This window comes from Gopherus flavomarginatus, chromosome 5 (assembly GCF_025201925.1).
Source record: "Gopherus flavomarginatus isolate rGopFla2 chromosome 5, rGopFla2.mat.asm, whole genome shotgun sequence".
NCBI classification, from domain to species: domain Eukaryota; kingdom Metazoa; phylum Chordata; order Testudines; family Testudinidae; genus Gopherus; species Gopherus flavomarginatus.
In genome coordinates, this window is record NC_066621.1 from 151,712,660 (window position 1) to 151,731,764 (window position 19,105).

The window sequence follows — 19,105 nt, forward strand, 5'->3', positions numbered from 1 at the left end:
GGCAACGAGGGCATACTGCTGACTCATATCCAGCTTCTCGTCCACTGTAATCCCCAGGTCCTTTTCTGCAGAACTGCTGCTTAGACAGTCAGTCCCCAGCCTGTAGCGGTGCATGGGCTTCTTCTGTCCTAAGTGAAGGACTCTGCACTTGTCCTTGTTGAACCTCATCAGATTTCTTTTGGCCCAATCCTCCAATTTGTCTAGATCACTTTGGACCCTATCCCTACCCTCCAGCGTATTTACCTCTCTCCCGAGCTTAGTGTCATCTGCGAACTTGCTGTTCCATGGTGAACCAGGACCAGGGATGAAAGTAACTTCAAGGACTTACCGGTATACCGGAGTCCTGGACAGGGGGCGGGGCCTCAACAAGAAGGGGTGGGACCTTTAAATCACGGCCCAAGCCCCCGTGCAGCTACACAGTGGGGCACATCCCCCTGTGCAGCTACGCAGTGGGGCAGAAGAGTGTGTTAATAAAGAATTCACAGGAATCTTCCAGAGAGATTCAAGGAAACTTTCCTGGAGGCAATCGACAATCCTCTGCTGAAGATTCCTTGGCAGAGCTGCTGTGTTCCTTCCCTCATTGTAGGAAACTTTCCTGCACCAATCGGCAATCACTTGTGCAGGGACCAAAGCAGCACACAGGTGAGCAGCCAAGGAACGTGATCTGAACCTGCATGCATGCAGGAGATGCACCCTTACATCCTTGCTTACCCTCAGAAGTGAGATATTGGTGTTAATGAGCGTTGCCTGTGAAAAATGGTGGCAGAATTTACAATTTTGTCCCTAATTTCTTGCGGTGATCCCCTTAGAAAACTATCAAAGCCTCTTTCCCCAACTTGAGTGCTGGCCCTCGGCCCCATGGTCCAAACTCACCATAGTTGGGGCATTCGCCAAGCTGCGTGTTGCCAAGGCACAGTGAGAAAGAGGTGTATTTTACTATAATGATGCGATGCTGTGAGGGCACTAACAATCATGCTTCTGTTTATTGTTTCTTGTGCTTCTCCGGATGTGGCCTTCAGAGGAACCCCCTACACACTGGCGGAGCATCTCTGCCAGATAAGGAAGCAACCAATAAGGAGCAAGGAAGACATGTTTTGAGAGGTGCTCCAATCTTCTGATGCTTCAAAACTAGAACACAGGGCATGTGTTAATGAAAATGATAAAATACACAGACTGGAGAGGAAGGAGAGCCAGGAGCACATTTTAGTGGGCCAGGAGCAGATCATAAAAGTGATGGGGAAGTAAATGGAGATGCTGAAGTCCCTAATCACGCTGGAGAAAGAATTCATCTGTGCTCTCCCCCTCTACAGCCGATACAGAACTGCTTCCATGCCCTCCCCAAATTACTCCCACACATTCCTTACCTCTTCCTGGTCCATCACAGTACCCTGTTCGCTTCACCCCAGCTTCCAAAATGGCAGCTGGAGTTACACACAGCTATGAGAGCCTACATCAGGAGACTGCCCTTCACTGTAATCTCCCTTTCCACCAAGCTTCTTGTATGTGTTGTTACTTGGTATTTAATAAAAACATACTCTCTGAAAGATAATCAATCTTTATGTGTCTCCCACACACAGTGATTGCTGCTGGAATTAACACACCGTGGCAATTGGAACATTTGCAGACTACAAATCATGGTCAGGACACAATCAACAAAATTTTCATGGAAGGAAGCAAGTTAACAAAGCATGGAGAGTGCTTTATAGAAAGACACATTACTGATGCTCATTGTCAAAACAGTGTCTCGAAGCCTCCTTGATTCAAATAGCCTCCCATTGTGCCCCTCCATTAGCCCTTGTATCTTGCTGCTCAAAATCAGCTGCTAAGCGATCTGCGTCTGCACTCCACCTTGGGGGAAACTTTTCACCCATAGCCTCACAAATATTATATAGCGCAGCAGGCTACTATGACCATGGGAATATTTTCCTCATTCAGGTCTAACCTGTCATAAAGGCAGTGCCAGAGAGCTTTCAATCGGTCAAACGCACATTCAGCGGTCATTCTACACCTGCTTGGCCTATTGTTGAAGTGCTCCTTGCCGCTGTCCAGGTTTCCCATGTAAGGCTTCATGAGCCACAGGAGTAAGGGGTATGCTGAGTCTTCCCGGATCACTACGGGCATTTCAACATCTCCCATTGGAATCTTTTGGTTTGGAAAGAAAGTCCCTGCTTGGAGCTTTCTGTACAGGCCAGTGTTCCTGAAGATGCCTGCATCGTGCACCTTCCCGGACCACCTTGTGTTGATGTCAATGAAACACCCACGGTGAACCACAAGTGTCTGAAATACTATAGAGAAGTACCCCTTCCTATTAATGTACTCAGCCGCAAGATGGTCTGGAGCCAAAATTGGGATATACATGCCATCTATCACCCTGCCGCAGTTAGGGAATCCAACTGCCGCAAAGCCATTCATTATTTCACGCACATTTCCAAGAGTCACAGTCCTTCGCAGCAAGATGCGATTAATGCTCCTGCACACTTGCATTAATGCAACCCCAACGGTGGACTTCCTGACTCCAAATGGATTCACGATTGACCAGGAGCGGTCTGGAGTTACCAGTTTCTACGCAGTGATCACCACACGTCTTCACCAACAGGGCTGAGATGAGCTTTGCACACAGTTCCAGAAACGTGGCTTTCCTCATCCAAAAGTGCTGCAGCTACTGCTTATCCTCCCAGAACTGCACAGCAATGCGATCCCACCACTCAGTGCTTGTTTCCCAAGCTCAAAAGCAACTGTATGCAGCTGCTCCATGAATGCCAAAAGTAATCTGGTGTTATTTCTTTCCATGGCACACAGCAGGTCAGGCAACGCTGAGTACTGTTCTGTGGGGAGCTCATGATATATTGCATGACCATCTGCAATGTGTTTCTAACAGTGACCACAACAGTAGAGAGAAGTTTAGGATCCATCTTTTCAGGCAGAGACAGTGGGTGCACAGTAAACAGCGGCCATTGAGAAATGGCTTGAAACATAATCCGAAGCTCATGGAATGATGGGGCAGAAAAAACTGCATTGTGGGATATTGAGCCTGCACCCATGATGCACTTTGATTCACTCTTCCTTCCCACACCTCTTAGCTGCAAAAGGTGGCGAGTTGCACAGTGGGATAACTACCCACAGTGCACTGCTCTCACTGTTGACGCTAGAGCACCAACCGTGGACATGCTCCACCGATAGAAGGAGCGATGTGTGAACATGCAAAAGCAATATAATTATAGCGGGTTTTGATTGTTGGCGTAACTTGTGTCGATGAACTTCTAGTGTAGACAAGGTCTTAGAGTAAAGTGCACGTTTCATGTCACTGCTGCTCTTATAGGCTACTCAGAAGAGACCAGACTAGCAAGGTGTTCTGTACCCTGAGGGCTATGGTTAAAATAACATCATGACAGAGGGCTGCTTCCAAATTCCTAGAGCCTGCCAACTGGAACCCAGGAACTAAAGCTGGCTGTGCAACATGAAACTACAGACAGCTACGAGGTCTGTTCATCATCATCTAAAAACCTCTGTAATAGTAACGGAACAAATGCTAAAGACAAAATGTCCTTTAACTGATCTGATCTAAGATTCAACAGGATTTCCTCTCTGGATAAGAAGCTAAATATTTTGCTGTATCTGTAAAACGTGATTAAATCAATACTGTGGTAGTCCAGCACACAACTCAGAGAAATGGACAATCCACCACACAAGACTACATTTTGTACCCAGAAGTGCAGCAGCCTATACAACTTTCTTTTTACATCATTGTTTATTCACATATCCATCCTGCCAGTGCCATGTATGAATACATTTCCCATTACAAAATACTCTACAAAGCCAGTAATGAGTCATCGTAATGTGCAACGTGGAGTACTAATTTTCCCCATTTTTATCCTACACAAAAATGACAACTCCCAGGGGGGGAAACAGTTGAGTCAGCTATTACAAGGAACAGGCTTTATTAAAATATGACATCTGTGTGTGTGGGGAAGGAGGACTTAATAGATGCATTTGTAAAAGAAATGTTTTATTTTTTTTCCTTAGGACAGCAAAAACCTTGATTGAATACTTTAATACAGTTTTAGAGCAAAGAGCAGGCTAAAACTAGTTAACAGTTTGTAGCAGAGCAACTTGTTAAAGCCACTTAACTTGTTTTATGTCGTCCACCTGTTTCATTTTCTACTTTAGGGCCCCTGATCCTAAAGCGCAGCAGATGCCTGCGTCCACACAGAGAAAGCTGCAGGATTGGCCGCAGACTGTAAGCTCTTTGAGGCAGCGACTGTCTTTTTATGGGCATGTCCACACTGCAGCTGGGACCATGTGTGCCAGCCCACGTAGACAGACTGCGTCCGAGCTAGCACACTATAGCAGTGTGGTCACTGTGGCCTAGACAGTGGCTTGGGTTAGTCACCCAAGCTTGGACCAGAGTTCAGGTGGGCTTGGACTCAGGTGGGCCACTTGGGTGTATAACCACTGCTGCTATTGCAATATCTACACTGCAATTTTTAGCATGCTAGTTTGAGTGGTGCTAGCGTGAATCTGCATATCCAGGCTAGAGGGCTTGCTCCCAGCTGCAATGTAGACACACCTTACTTGTACAGCACTTGGCTAATTGGGAATCTGATCCTTGATTGTCGCTGCTAGGTGTTACCGTAGCAATAATTCTAAAGGCAAATATGTGAGGTTAAAACTCATCTTTCACTGCTCATTCAACTGCGTTTTAGCAATGCATGCGGATTGGAGCATGAGAGGCCGGGTCAGTTTCACATCTGTTTACAGACAGTTTCACTTTCTAGTTCTCATACCTAGCTGGATGCTTCAATGCTTGAGTTGCAAATCAAAGGGGAATGTGGTTCCTTTAGAACTAAAAAGTTTGTAATTGACTTTTTTTTAAACGTTATGTTTCATGGAACTATTTATTGATGCTGAGCTGTGAGTCAAGTTTTGGGGCTAAACGGACCTGGTAGTGTCCTTTTAAAAGTAGTAATAACTGTTTCGTTAGGAACATTTCCTAATGATTTTATAAAATTTGGAACATTAAATTACATGAGGTCAATGGGAGGATCTAATTAAAAAGCACAAAGGAAGATACTATCCCTACATAATTAAATGCTCCTGATGTTTTGCTGTTTGTTTTTGCACTGAAAATGTGTGTTCATTTCCTCTTGCACTCATGCCATCATCACAACTTCCCTAGAATAAAACACACACCATTCAGGTGTAAATCCAGAATTAAGACAGAACACAAACACACAAACTTGACTTAAACCTACCCAGCCTGAATTTGCCCTCATTCATATTGGTGTAAATCAGGAGTAACTCCACCAGCAGTAGATGGAGTAATACTGGTGTGAACTCTGTGTGGGAAGAGTCAGGCCCATCACATCTAACACAGTTAATCCAGCTAATAAACCGTTTGATTTTCAGGGTAGAGGGGAAAGAAGGAATCAAAACAGAGCTGATCTAGTCTACGTCTTGCACTTGTTCAAAAGCTAAAGAGAATTTTTCATTCAAAATATTTTTACAATTAAAAATGGCTTTTTCATAAAAAATGAAGATTTCTATGGGAAATGTCTGCTTATGACTACAATTGCCATCTAAAACCCCCAAAAACGTTTTGGTTTTTGACTAGCGAAACCTAAGCATTTTCATAAATTTGTTGGTGCATCGCACCTGAAAGCTGAAAAGTTTCGGCCAGTTGGGTGATCCTTTTCAGTCAGATTCATTTTTTTTCCTCCGAACTGACTGAAACTTTCCAGTTTTCAGGCACCGAAAAATGTAAAAGATGTTGAAAATTTTGTGGATTGGCATATTCCATTTTTGGATAAAATCCTCCCCCTCCCCAATGGTAGAAATTTTTCAACAGAAAATAAGTATTTTTCATTTTTATTGATTTTTTTGGTGGGGAAAACGTATTTCCTTGAACAGGTCTTGTCATTAGTTTCCCATAGGCAATGGGAACTGTCAGAAGACAGGATACTGGGCTAGATGGACCACTAGTCTGACTCAGTATGGCCATTTTTATGCACTGTCCATCTCCTCAACCCTGGACCAGCCTCTCCTGCCATCCTCAGAAAAGGACGTGATGATTTTTTTGTATTACACGCTCCTCCAAAGGAAGGACTGTACTCACTGCCCTGGGGCCTTTACACTAAACACAATTAAGAGTATTTCTCCTTTCGGTTCTAGCCATTCTGGGCACACTGGCATAGGTAAGCCTTCAACAAACAGGCGTTTGATCCTGCCACCTTTACTCATATCGGTATTCCCATTAAGAGGGTTACTCACATGAATAAGGCTTACAAGGATTGGGCCCTAGTTTGTGCTACTTTTATAACCAGCACTTCATATTGGAGCACAGTGAAAGAGCAGAACGTTTGACATGAAAAGCAACTAAGAGCAAGTGCCCTCACAGCCAACTTTCTCCTCCTCCTTGCTCCTTCGGGGACATCATAATCCCGTGTTTACAACTGCCTAGTCTCAGCCTGGTGGTTTCACAATGTTACAACCAGAGCATAATAGGTTTAACTGGAAAGATCAAGTAGAATAGGGAAAGTACACTAGAAAGGAGCAAAGAATAAAGCCACAAAAATATATATACATACATATAAGTAAACCTATATATACATAACTGTAAGGAAATATACACACAGTGTCATGATAGAAAATCAGTAAGTGCATCAGGAAAAACTATGAAAAACAAACAAACAAACGAGAAGGGTTTTTTTGCAAACCTGACACGCTGGAAATATTTGTCCAAAGTGTGAAACCCCCTTGGTAATATATGGCGGGTCAGTTCCTCAGCTGGTGTCAAATGGTGAAGTTGCATTAACTTCAATGGAGCCATGCTGATTTACAGTAGCAGAGGAGTCAGACGTGGAAGACAGCAGGATGCTGAATGACTCTAGTCTCTGACCCAGTATTATGAAGTTTGGAGGTGGAGGGGGTTGTTTTGGGTTTGGTGGTGGTTTTTTTTTGGATAAGTGGAAAATAGTATTTTGAAGAAAGAAAGAAAGATAACCAATCCCTGACTTGATAAAGTAACCAATCTAGAGCCAAACTTAGGTTTCAAACCTTGTAACTGCCGCATTTTACACGCACAGAAGAAAGTTATTTAAGGGCGAAACCTGATCTGCTTTCAGCCCAGGCAGCAGGAAGATCTAGAAGAAGCGTGTCGCTGTTCTTTCTCGGATGCAGCTGCCAAAGACCTATGTAAATCACAGAGGCAACATTACCTATGCCAGCACAGCTGCTCTCCTCCCCGACAGCCTCCTCTTCCTCCACTTAGCAGCAGCACACAGTGCCCATCTGAACACCTTGATGCAACAATGCACCCTTCATTGCCAGGCACCAGCTTTTATCGAATTTGACTTCTGTTTAAAGGCTTGACTCTCCACACTCTTAGGGTACCTCTACACTGACATTACACCAGCAGCTGGCCCATGTCAGCTAGCGTGGGCTCACGAGGCTCAGGCTGCAGGGCTGTTTAACTGCAGTGTAGACACTTGGGCTTAGGGTGACGCACAGGAGCTGGGACCCTCCCTCCCTTTGTGGGGTCCCAGAGCCCAGACTCCAGCTCAAGCCTGAACATCTATGCGACAATTAAACAGCCCCGCAAACCCAGGTCAGCTGACACGGGCCAGCCACAAGTGTTCAACCACAGGGTAGACATACCCTTACATGAGTGCTCGCTCTATGGGACTCGTTCTGTTAGCACCTGAACCAAAGCCAAGAAAGTCAAGAACAAGACTCTCATTGATTTTGGTGGGCTTTGGATCCGGCCCTTAATCAGTAAAGGTCTATAGGATCGGGCCCCACAGCATAAGCAAGGCTGCTACTAAGTACACTGAAAACCCAGCCAGCTCCAGGCATAAAGGACTGCATCTGAACTGCACAAAGAAGGACAGACGGCATGTAAGACAGCCTTTATTTTCTCCATGCATCACAGAGGGACTTGTACGGCCTGTACTATTTTCCAATTGTAGAAGCACCTCTAACAAAGGGCCTTTTCTGTGTTTCGGTTAGGAGCTGGTAACAGTTCATGGCATGTTAAAAACATTGGACTTGTGGACTCTAAGAGGCATATTCTGCCCTGGGATGCGCATTCACGTACACTTCCCACTGAAGTCTGTCTGAATTATGCACACCTGCATCCAGAGGCTTCCTAATTGTACATACATGAAGGATATACAAATAAGTGTTCTGTTTTCAGTGCTCTAATAAAAACCAACACAAGTACAGATTTAAGACAAAGGGCTTTTTTATGTAACCAAAAAAACCAGTCTTCAAATACATGTGCCTACTCATTGTCCTAAGAACAGCCGTGCTGCGTCAGACCACAGGTCCATCTAGCCCAGTATCCTGTTGTCAGAGTGGCCTGAAAATTCTTCCCACCTAAAGAATTTCCACAAGGAAACAGATTTTCCCTCTGATCTTCCTCCCACCCTGGTGTTACACAGAATCTTAAAGCATGCACACAAGGTTGCAGAAACTGTACACTTTAGTGTCACAGTTTCACTAGTGCAGCCCAGGTTCCAAGCACACACTGGGCTCTTAGCCAGATGTGGAGTTGAAGTCAGGCAGTTGCACTAGTGTATTTCTCAGCTCTCCTATCAAACATCAGCACTTGTCACCACAGCAGCAATTCAGGCCAATTTCTGTGACAAACATACTCACGGCCAGTGGTAATATCTGCCTCTCTTCAGTTCCGCACCAGCAGAATACACAGCACCTGCTCGCTCCAAAAAGCACATCCCTGGCTATAGAAGAGCACATGCCAGAGGATATGAATTGTAAGTGTGGCAACAGGATGTGGGAGGTTTGGGTTTTGAAATAAGGAAAAAATGTTAAAACACATTATTTTTTTCATGAGCATCATCAGCATGGATGCATGTCCTCTGGAATGGTGGCCAAAGAATGAAGGGGCATATGAATGTTTAGTATTTCTGGCACATAAATACCTTGCAATGCCAGCTATAAAAGTCCCATGCAAATGCCTGTTCTCACTTGCTGGTGACATTGTAAATAAGAACCGAGGAACATTATTTCACACAAATGTAAACAAACTTGTTTGTCTTAGAGATTGGCTGAACAAGAAGGAGGACTCAGTGGACTTGTAGGCGCTAAAGTTATGCATTGGTTTGGTTTTGACTGCAGCTATGAAACAAAAAAAAAATCTACATTTGTCAGTTGCATTTTCATGATAAAGAGATTGCACTAAAGTACTTGTATGAGGTGAACTGAAAAATACTGTTTCTTTTGTTTATCATATTTACAGTGCAAATATTTGAAATAAAAATAATATAAAGTGAACAGTGCACACTGTTTTCTGTGTTGTAACTGAAATCAATATATTTGAAAATGTAGAAAAACATTCAAAAATATTTAATACATTTCAATTGGTATTCTATTGTTTAACAGTGTAATTAAAACTGCAATTAATCACAATTAATTTTTTGAGTTAATCGCATGAGTTAAGTGCGATTAATCGAGAGCCCTAAATGGAACGTTTGGTACACACTTACAGAGGATGATCAGGCTGCCTGATGATGCAGTTGCTTCCAATCCCCATTCATGTAACGCCCAAGTTAAGCTACTTCTCATTATGTAAATACACCTACTAGGTAAATATAATTTATGGGCTAGCGTTGTTAAAAGAGATTAATGAAGCATTAATGCTTCTAAAGAGAAAACACCTTTCCAAACACTTCTTATGCAAATATTGCTTGTTCAAACTTTATGCATTACTCCAGCATAGCATTTCAGTGCTCTCAATAACTTTCCATTAACGCCTTCCAAGAACTGTGGGCCCCTGCCAGTGCCACCTGGGGCAGGGAGCAGGGCAGAGAAGCAGTCCTTTCTGCCTCTAGGAATTTGATGGCTTCTTTTCTCTAGGATTCCCAGGATCTACACAGTTGTGAATTCCTGACTCTCCCAACCCCCACCATCCAGAGAAACCCTCTTATCTTGTGGGAAAATTATCAGGAAGCCTGCTGAATTGGTTATCCCAAGTGCCACCTCCCTGAAGGATTTTCTGTAGGAAGGGATGATCCAGCCCTTTTCTGAGCATGGAGAGCAAGACTGAGGCCTCATAAAGGTCTCATTGTTACCTTGTGCTGCCTCTGTCTGGTTGTTGTATCCACCTCTTGTCTCTCCTCTTAGACTTACACTGTAAGTTAACGTCTTTTTTTCTGTGCCTATACAGCACCAAACACAACGGGACCCTGATAAGTGCTGCCATCATACAAACAAACAATAAATAATAATAGAACAAGACTAATTTGGCTCTCTTTATTGACAGCATGTCAACCTGTGTAGCAAACAGATGGCGACCCAGAGGTCTTGTTCAACCCTTGTCTGCTTCAGGTTCAGGCTAGAAAGCTGCAGCTTCTACATCTGGAAGTGGAACTCCCTGCAGTCACCTTTAGAGTGGGTTAGAGCAATGCACTGAGAAAGGGACTGCATCTGAGGAGCTTTTGGAAATGTCACCTAGTGCAGAATGCAGTTGCCTGTGTGCTCAGCAATCCTTAACACAGGTGCTGCTCTGAGCTCTGCACCGGCTTCCAGGTCTTCTCCAGGAGCGGTTCAAGGTGAGCAACAAAGCCCTAAATGGTTGGAGCCCTGCCTGAAGCCCTGCCTGAAGCCCGACTCTCTCTTTAGATTCATAGATTCATAGACTCTAGGACTGGAAGGGACCTCGAGAGTCATCGAGTCCAGTCCCCTGCCCTCATGGCAGGACCAAATACCGTCTAGACCATCCCTGATAGACATTTATCTAACCTACTCTTAAATATCTCCAGAGATGGAGATTCCACAACCTCCCTAGGCAATTTATTCCAGTGTTTAACTAACCTGACAGTTAGGAACTTTTTCCTAATGTCCAACCTAAATCTCCCTTGCTGCAGTTTAAGCCCATTGCTTCTTGTTCTATCATTGGAGGCTAAGGTGAACAAGTTTTCTCCCTCCTCCTGATGACACCCTTTTAGATACCTAAAAACTGCTATCATGTCCCCTCTCAGTCTTCTCTTTTCCAAACTAAACAAACCCAATTCTTTCAGCTTTCCTTCATAGGTCATGTTCTCAAGACCCTTAATCATTCTTGTTGCTCTTCTCTGGACCCTCTCCAATTTCTCCACATCTTTCTTGAAATGCGGTGCCCAGAACTGGACACAATACTCCAGTTGAGGCCTAACCAGCGCAGAGTAGAGCGGAAGAAGGACTTCTCATGTCTTGTTTACAACACACCTTTTAATGCATCCCAGAATCACGTTTGCTTTTTTTGCAATAGTATCACACTGTTGACTCATATTTAGCTTTGTGGGGTCCTGTAGCAGCAAAGGTGTTCAGGCAACCAATCCCTTAGTTCAGTGGTTCTCAACCAGGGGTCCGGGTCTTCTGGGGGGCTGTGAGTAGGTTTCGGGGGGCCGCCAAGCAGAGCTGGTATTAGACTTGCTGGGGCCCAAGGCAGAAAGCCGAACTCCCACTGCATGGTGCTGAAGCCCAGGGGCCCAAGTCTTGCCATCTGGGGCTGAAGCCGAAGCCTAAGCAATGTAGCTTCATGGGGCCTTCTGTGGCATGGAGCCTGGGCAACTGCCCTGCTTGCTATCCCTTAACACCGGCCCTGGCTTTTATATACAGAAAAGCAGTTGTTGTGGCCCAGGTGGGATGTGAAGTTTTTATAGCATGTTCGGGGAACCCCGGTGTGACAGTCCATGCCCCTAGGGTCAGGGCAGCGTGGCCTATCGGTCACAGTCTATAAAGTCACCCTTTGACTCCACTGGGCCCCAACCCAGGGCCCTAACAGTGGCGTAGCGGCTTGCCACTGACTCAGCATGGGGGTCCTACCGAAACACTCTGAAGTTTCCCAGGTGGTGGGTACCATTCCGTCACCCTCCCTGGGTCACTTCCTACCAGGGTCTGTGTTGGGGTCTCCCATGAGATGTTGAGTTCTGTGTGGTCAGGGGGGCCGGTCGCCTCCAATGGCTCCTCCAGTCATCGGGGTGCAGGTGGGCCCAGAGCGGCTCTGATTCCCGGCATAGTTAGGGGCTGTGGCTGGCCCTCCACAGGAGCTTCCCAGGCAGGTCCTTCCCCTGCGGCCTCCAGCCCAGAATGGAGGTGGGCTCCCTCCCTTTATACAGCTTGAGCATATGGCGCATACTTAGTATCACCAGGGAGGCGGGACTTCCGCTGTCAATAACATGGGCTCAACCCTGTCTGTGTTAGTCTGGGGTAAGCAGACCCCATCACACCCGGCCTTAGTTTACATGGGTAGCTGTGTTTTCTCAGTGCTAGTCCTTCACCCTGCAACACGCTTCCCACCTTGGTCTGACAGAGCCGGAGTTTCCTGAGCCTCAGGGCATTCTGCAGGGCCTACCTTCTCCCTCAAGCTGTTGAGGGAGAGGTAGGTTTGGAGGGCATGTGTGGGTTGAAGGAGCATGTCCTGATGGGACGTGTTTGTTATTTCTTACTGGCCGATTTCATAAGATCCAAGGCTGCTGTTTTGGCACAGGCACCGACGGCACAGAGGTCGGTACACTTTAAACAAAAGCAATGCAGTGCAACTGTCTGCAGTTAGAGAGATCAAAAGTTTCAGTTACTGATTCTTTCTCTACCTAGATGTCAGTAGAAAAGATACACTCAAGAGCCACCTCTGAACCCAACACATTACAGCTGCCCCCCTGCAGCCAGGAAATGGTCAGCATCAGGCATGGCAGCCTCTCAGTAAATATTGCTTTTCCATAGGGACTGTGATGTGGGAAGACTGGTCCTGTCTGGCAGAAAATTATTTGGAGGGATCCTCAGACAATTCACACTGCAGTGGATCCAGTGCAGAAGAGAAAGGCCTTTCAAAGCAGTGTATGACTTAGTCCTGCCTTGAGCGCAGGGGACTGGACGAGATGACCTACTGAGGTCCCTTCCAGTCCTACACTTCTATGATTCCATGACAGCTGTATGCAGACGAGCTTCTCTACAGAGAAGGGACGGGTGCTGTTGTTCTCTAGGGCACTGGAGACCTAAGTAAGTGAACTCAGTGTGCTGTTCTGTCTAGCAGGGACGTGCAGAGCAAATTTGTTCACACTCTTCACTCAAGACAAATCTGCCAGTGGACTCACAGTCTGTCAGACAATCATGCTCTCTCGTATCCCCTCAGAGCTGACCAAAAGCTGCCATGCCAGACAAACAGGCATTAGGAGGGAGGGAATAACAGTTCTATGTCTACATGAACTCTCACCTAACATACACTGCAAGAATTTGCTGTTGATACTGGTTTATGCCTTCAGCGACCCGGGTGAATTCTGTCTGTCATCAACAAAATCTAGCCCAAGGGAAAAGAAGAAGAAAGTAATCAAAAAGCTCACTTCTGCTACTGAATTTCTTTAATTTCTTTACATTACTGGTACCCTATGAATGCACCCTAGTCGGCTACCACTGTCCAGCCAATAGAATACTGGCATTTTCCAGACTGCCAGCAAAATGGGATCAAGAATGAGAACTTTTTCATTGACTCTGTCTCTAGACAGAATACACGATGGTGTGGTATAATGGTTTTATCAGCATGAATTTGGGATGGACACATTCCTCACAAGCAGTACAGCGGATTATACAGATCCACAAGTGCAGATGAGTGCAGAAAACTAATAGGATTTGTGATGCTATATCACTTAGAAGGTTTTGAAAATCCCCCCTAGAATATTTGTTCCACACCATCCCTTCACCATTATTATTTATTTGGCGAAAGAGGTTTCAGTGGCGTGCCAGGAGTGGAAGCTGGAATAGAGAGGGGTTAGGATGGAATTGGAGGAGAGGAATTCCAGGCACAGACTGTAGAGTTAAATGAGTTTAGAGGTGAAAAGGAAAAGGGGATATGGGACTGGAGAGAGAAGTGGGGTCAAGGTGGGGGGGAATGTAAGATGGAAGAGTCTAAAGCATGCTTGTATTGTGAGGGAAAGCAGCCAGATGAGAGTGAAGGTTTAAAGAGAAGAGTAAGGGGGGGGGATGAGAATGAGCTCCAGGGAGATCAGATGGGATGGGATATACCAAAGACTTTACAGAAAATCTTATTTTAAAAAATCTGGGGATTATATTTTACAGCCTTCCTCTACAAGTGGGCTGGTGCTTAGTTACTACTAACCTAGCAGGACTAGGGACTTGTAGGTGATGAAAATCAGAGGTGGTTGAGAAATTTTTTTTTGCTCCCACCTAAAATGTCAGCCTTTTAACTCTTGGATTTCTATGTTAGCCTCCAATGGATGAATGGGGAAGTTCACATCTCTCAGAGGATTGTTTCTGATTCTGAAAACAGACAAAAGTCACTCCATCCATTACACTTGTGTCACATCTTCCAGGCTCCCAGCAACCGTAACTGCTAGAGACTTACTTTTTCTTTTTAAATGAAAGCTTAGATTCTGGAGAACAAAATGGCAGCGTGAAAGAGGTGCCAGGGCACTGTATTGGCTGACTCTGGGCCTTACATTAGTGTTTATGATGGTGAAGGATTAACAGTGCTTTGGCGTCAACTGACCATAGTATGACCAAACAATGTGGTAAATGCTTTTCAGTTTTACATTGCAACCCTCCTGCTGTTCCAGTCCTCAATGACAGTCTCAACTGTCATTGAGAAAACATCGTTAACTGTCTTCCTGGAGAGAGGAGAAAGAACAGGAGGTACAGACAAATACGAGATAAGAATTATGTAGATAAAGTCAATTCAAGATTTCATCTCAGTGAGATTAGTCAATTGATCTCTGCCAGATTTGAATGCCCATTCTCTAGAGATGAAAAGAATAGCACATCTCTCTTATATGTCCATGCTTTGGAATGATCTTAACTTACAGGAATGTGTATAATTCAGAATCAAAATTTCCCTCTCTTCTTCTTTAGAACAGTTTGCAGAAATGCAATCATTTAAATTGATGCAATAGGAGCTTCAGGTTTTTATAATCTGACTGCAATGAAAGCATCACAGAAATGCATTAAATGGCTTACACTTGACAAAGAAAAAGAAGAAAAATTGATTCTTCCCTGAGTATCTTCTGGTGCTAGAAGCAGGTCATGTTTTTCCACAAGTCTGTGGGTATGTCTACACTACAAAATTATGTTGACCTAAATTATGTCGACATACAGCCACCACAGTAATTAAATCACTTCTGCATGTCCACACTACGCTCCTGGTGTTGGCAGTGTGCATCCTCACTAGGAGCGCTTGCACCAATTCAACTGTCAGCGTGGGGGATTGTGAGATGGCTTTTGAAAGGCAGTAACAGTCAATACAAGCAACACAGTGTCTACACTGACACCGCATCGACCTAAGCGCTACACCTCTTGTGAAGGTGGAGTTGTTAAGTGGATGTCGTGAGCGAGTTACGTCGGTGGGAGCTGCATTTTAGTGTAGATGCTCACAGAGTTAGGTCGACGTAAGCTGCCTTACGTTGACCTAACTCTGTAGTGTAGACCAGGCCACACTGATCTCAATCCTGAGATGGGAACCACCAGTTTGAGCCCTAATGTCCACAGAAAGTCCCATTATCTTCAACAGTGTTCTCTTCAACAGTACTCCATGCAGGTGTAATATGCATGCTGGTGGGTACCTTAGCATCATTCATCTACACATGATTCCAAGCTTCAAAACATTTTTGTGGTGTTGTGCTGGTGCTGGTCTTGTCCCACAATAGTCTTATCAAGCCTTGAAAGTTGAGAATGAATTTCATGATTCTGATAGGGCCCTTTGTAAAGGCGACAAATACAAAGAGCATAAATTTCCTTTCAGTGTTACGTTCAAAAGCGTGGGCAGTTGTTAAAGCCCCTCCCAAAACAACTTCCAGAGTGGATATGTCTTGGGCCCATCTCTGCTGATTTTCATTCCTGCTGTGCGCCCTGCCCACAATCTCATGATTATGGACAGTATTTTCCGAGATGTTTTGATACCAATTAAAGGGTCTGTTATCTTTTTTGCATTATGCATATATGTTACTCTTTGTCATCTTCACAAGATAAAAATACCAATCCAGCAAATAGTAATTGTTAACCAGCTTCCACAGATGCATGTGCCAATCTTGATTTTCCTGAGGATCCTGCAATGCAGCAGTTGATCTGCTCCAAGTGCAACAGGCAGGGGCGGCTCCAGGCACCAGCACACCAAGCGCATTCCTGGGGCGGCAAGCCATGGGGGGCGCTCTGCCAGTCACCGCAAGGGCGGCAGGCAGGTTGCCTTCAACGGCATGCCTGCGGAGGGTCCGCTGGTCTCGCAGCTTCGACGGACCTCCCGCAGGCCTGCGGCCGAATCCGTGGGAGCGGGGACCTCCCGCAGGCAAGCTGCTGAAGGCAGCCTGCCTGCCGTGCTTGGGGTGGCAAAATACCTAGAGCCATCCCTGGCAACAGGAACATGTACATTTTCGTATATATTTCTGAAAAAACTGATGTGAAGTGGATCTCCATTCTAAAAACAGAATTAGTATGCAGGTAGAGTCTCTCAAATGCATTGAAATCCCTAAGGCTAGACTCTCAACACTTTAAACTGGTATAGCTCTATAGACTCCAATGCAGCAATGATGATACATGTCATCTGAGGATCTAGCCTAAAATGGCTTAAAGCATATGGATGGTCAGACCCTTAGAATCAGCGAGGTTCCGCATCTACTCCGTTGCTCACTTATAACCCCAAACAGAATATTTACAAGTTCTTTTGTTTAGAATTTCAGTTACAATTATTTAAAAAAAAAAAACAAAGACCATTTTGGCTAAACTTCCTGAGACATGTAGGTTTGATTAAAATGCACAGGTGTGCGAGGGAAGCCTATTGATCAAGCACAGGAGGTGATAAGGTGACATCACAAGGGCTGGAAAAATAGGTTTACAAAGCACTGGCTCCCACACTTTAATGTGACCAGATAGAATGACTAGCCAAAGAAATTCTGCATTTCATAGGCAATCCAAGTTTTACTTGGCTGACAGACTAGAATGGCTTTCTGTTTTTAACTGCAACATACGTCACTCTGGAGAAAGAGATTTTGCCTGCATCGTATTTTAAATGAGTTAATAAAATGTAATTTAAAGGAGTTACTATTAAAAGGTTGGGGGAGGTTTCTCCATTCCCTATTTTTGAGTAAATCTTATACTCCCATCCGTCTGGAGTTGTGCAAAGACTGTATTGAGCAGCTCTTTGGAATATGAGTTATCCCATATTGATTAAAGTTTGATTTCCATCAGTCAGTGTGCAGCTACATTCTGTTTTATAGCTATACCACTGGCATATTCTTTGTATTATGTTGACTATTTCTTTGAGATCTTCATGTCTGTGCAGGTAATATAGCAGCCTGCAGATTAAAATCTGCATGGGGCTTGCATTCAGTTAGCTTTCATTTGTTCAACAGAAAAAAATAGCTCTTGCATGATTCAGTTTCATTCCATGAAACCTTGTTTCAAGTCCACAAGGGTTAAAGGAACACCAACATCATGAAAATTATATTTCTGTCTGAGAATTTTGCAGCTGCCATAGCTACAGTTAACACTTAAGAGCTCCATCACTGAAAGATGTTGGTGAAAATGTTTGTTTACTTTGTACATCTAATTAATTTCACTATTTCCCGTTTTATTGTCAGACAGTTTCTAGAAAAGAAAATAACTTTACAAAGCGGAGCAGAAAAAGCTCTTACAGAGAAAACTGAAGGGCTTTATTTGTTTGTTTTACAATGCAGTATTTAATGTGTGCACCATCAGAAACTGAATTATTTTAAATAAGTCAATTAAAAACATTCAAGTTGACTATATCCCATTAAGGTTTTGTTTTGTTTTTTTTAAATAAAGCCTATGCGTAAAGAAAAGATCCATCAGAATGACAGTCTGAAAGGAAAGACCACTTCCATTTGACTGGAAGGGGAAAAAGGCAACACAGCACACCAGATATAGCAAACACATGACTGCAGTTCTACAAATATGCTCTTGGTATCAATACATGGCTAAGAATAGACCCAGGATGGGATGGGCCCTTTGTAATTGTGCTTCGTTTTATCTTTACAGGCCTGCCAGGGCCTGCAACTTCAGGAAACTAGTGTTGGGAGACAAATCTACAAAATTTAGCTCCAGCTTCACATGGAGGCGAAAGGAAAGGTACATCACCTGTGACCGGGCAAATCCAAGCAAAGGGTGATTTGGCAATGTCAACAGCATCGGGTGCACCTACTGCTTCACAGGCCAGCAACATTTCTCCAGTAATTAGGGGATTACAGGTAATCTGGGATAGAGGCCTTGTGCACTTAGGTCATCTGCCCCTCTTGTGCTCACACTCGTACCTTCCCATGGCACTGCTGCTGAGGAAGATCACAGCTTTCTTCATGCCCAGGGCCAGTACACAGTTTGTCCCATTCACAGTTCTCTGCATCCCTTGAGCACAACAGCACCAGCCAATGCCTTCCCCAGACTAAGCAGTCAAAATCCTCTTTCAAGCAAAGAAGTATTGATTTGCTTTTCACAGAGCAGAAAGAAAAATGGAAAATGCAAGCTGGTGGGAGCGTACACACTTGGGCACAGAATATGCAGTAAGACCCTGACAGATGCAGTAAAAAACATAAACTTTATAGGAAAAAGTTAAAAGAGAGAAAAAAGTTATCCAACTTCCAGGCCAGCTTATAGTCCCTCCGCTGTGGTTCAGCTCCTCTGCCCTGCTTTCAAATGAACATGTACCTAGAAAACCCCCACACTTACCAGACCCTCTGCCCTTGATATGAAGCTGCCAGTATTGACAAATATGTTTAGTGCCTAGGCCCCAGTGTGGTGTCAAAATACATGTGGGCTGTGGAGTGAGGCATCCCTTTTACTGAGGTTAGGGAGAACAGTCATAGATTCATAGGCCCCTAGATAATAAGGCCAAAAGTGGCCCTTATGATCATCAAGTCTGACCTCTTGCATAACATAGGGCAGAGGATTCTACCTTGATTCTTGCACCAAGCGCATAACTTCTATTAGAGTTATAGTGAATCATTAAGACAGACATCTTATCTTGATTTATATGTTCCAAGTGATGGAGAACCAGCACATCTCCAGGTAAGTTGTTCTAGTGGCGTTCTCTCATTACTCTCACTGTAAAAAACTGACATCTTATTTTTAATCTGAAGCCGCCGAAGGGAGCCTA

The 19,105-nt window shown here is 44.4% G+C and overlaps 1 protein-coding gene across 9 annotated transcripts in view; it reads right to left on the reverse strand.

Annotated features, from left to right (window-relative positions):
• Positions 1 to 19,105, reverse strand: part of SAMD4A (sterile alpha motif domain containing 4A) — a 213,788-nt gene that overhangs the window by 106,284 nt on the left and 88,399 nt on the right. Inside the window, exon 1 of one of the 9 annotated variants that reach the window (XM_050952587.1) lies at positions 7,107 to 7,161. The exons of the other annotated variants lie outside the window; for them this stretch is intronic. The gene's annotated coding sequence lies outside the window, so the exon portion shown is untranslated. Of the gene's footprint in view, positions 1 to 7,106; positions 7,162 to 19,105 lie in introns of those variants that run through there. 9 annotated transcript variants of the gene reach the window in all.